The sequence below is a fragment of the Gossypium raimondii genome, chromosome 5, assembly GCF_025698545.1.
Source record: "Gossypium raimondii isolate GPD5lz chromosome 5, ASM2569854v1, whole genome shotgun sequence".
NCBI classification, from domain to species: Eukaryota; Viridiplantae; Streptophyta; class Magnoliopsida; order Malvales; family Malvaceae; genus Gossypium; species Gossypium raimondii.
The window spans coordinates 49,925,109-49,927,292 of NC_068569.1; positions in this window are offsets into that span (position 1 = coordinate 49,925,109).

Below are 2,184 nucleotides of genomic sequence, written 5' to 3' on the forward strand. Positions count from 1 at the left end.
TACCTAGTTGATTACTTAATGTCTTAGTGTCGAAAAACTGAAAACTTTAAAGAAATTTAAAAATACGATCATTGTATTAAAATGTTGAAAATTTTGGGAAAAGGGGCACGTTCCACGTTAACCGAGAAAGAAAGCATCATATCCAGTAAGTTAAGACACAATGTCTCGAATTTTCGATACGCGAATGAATGCCCAAAATTTTATTTATTTAAAAGATATTTTATTATCTCAGGTTTAGGAAAGGGATCATGCCCAGTAAGTTAGGACACGATCTTTTCTTAACTCCCGAGATCATTTAAAAACTTGAGTTTGAAAAGATTCGTATATTTAGATTTATTGTGAAAGTCGAAACCCAGTAAGTTAGGGTACGATCTTCTCGAATCTAAACACGAAGTGCCATTTTTTGAAACAAATTTTGTTATATCGAGTGAAATAAAAACACGAAGTCTTAGTAAAAATGTGAAAGCAAATTACATTGTTGTTATGCATGACAGAACCATAATGAATACGAAAGTATAAAAATGATACGAGCAATAGCATAATATGAAATAAATAAAAGGTCAAATCTACAACATACAAAATAACAACATATATAAACGAATAAAATTAAAACATTCATTCAAAATAATAATAATGAAAATGAAATAAATAAATAGTGGATACAATTAAAAATGTAAAGAGGTATATATATGTATATAGATATAAATTAAAATATGTATGCTTATTAAAATATATAATATATATAATATTTTAAAATATAAAGAACATATAAATATGTATATATAAAATATGTACATATATACGTAGGTATATAAAATTATGAAATATGAAAATAATGAAACACATGTAAAAAGTAGGTGTACATGTATATATTTACAAGAATAAAATAATAAAAACATGTATAGATATATATGCGCGTATACATTGTAAAATAAAAGAAAATATGTATATACAAATCATAAAATATAGGGAAAGGATTTTGAGATATAAAGAATAGGTATAGATATATATAGGTATTTATGAAAAATAAGCTAGAATAATAATAAAACTAGTGAACATACTAACAAAACAGTAACGAATAGATATAAGGAAAATAAAATTAATAAATAATAATAATAATAATAATAATAATAATATCAAATTATTGTTTTTAATAATAAAATAACCTAAATACAAACAGAGGGCTGGATTGAATTAAAAAATAACATTTGGGGTCAAATCGCAAATAAAATAAAGGGGAAGGACCACAATGAATGCGCGAATAACAAAGAGGGACCAAATGGGAAATAATCCCGTCCTTCCAAAACGCACAGCTTCAAGGTGGACCAGATTATAAAGCAAAATAGATTACAGGGCGAAATTAAAAAAACAAAAAGAACTTGATTGCAAAATCATTTAAAAGCGGAAGGGCTGAAAGCACAATTAGCCCTTCCGCTAAAAACATGCGGATCCTGTCCTGGAGCGGGTCGGGCGAATCGGGTCAAAGCCAAACAGCGCTGCTTTTGGCTTCATTAGCCTAACCAAAAGCAGTAGCTTTTGTATCCCTATAAATTGTAAAAATTTTCAAAAAAATTCATTTTCCCTTCTTTCATAAAAAAAACTGACAAAAGCTCTCAAACTTCCTCTCCCCCTCTCCAGCACTGCCTAGAATCCGGTGAGGAAAACCGCCGTCGACGCCGTCGCGCTGGCCACCGTACACGGTGGCTGGAAAATTCAAAAGAAGGTATTTTTTTATTTTTTTTGCTTTTTTTATACGTTATATATATAGTTTTTAAATATAAAAGAAAAATAAAAATAAAGAATACAAACAGTTTCGAAAGAAAGAAAAAAATAAAGAGAAAAAGGAAAATAGAACTTGTACCAAAAAAGTTTTTTTAAATCTCTTTTCTTTGCCTTTTTTATTTCTTGAAATAGTGAAAAAAAGAGGGGGTGGCCGAACCCCCTTACAATGGTTTTGAATGGCCTTTTATAGCCATTTTTACAACCAAAAACCTTATTTCCTACTGCTATTGTGTCTTTTCTTTTGTAAGTAGAGCAGGTGGTTGACGTTGATGGAGCAAGTGGGCTGCGGCGGTGGCAGTGGCGTGCGTCACTTGCACTGATGGAGGCGGCGCCGGGCTAGAAGACCCTAGGTGCGGCGCACCTAGGGTTTGAAAATTTTGTTCTTTTGTGTTGTGGTTTGGT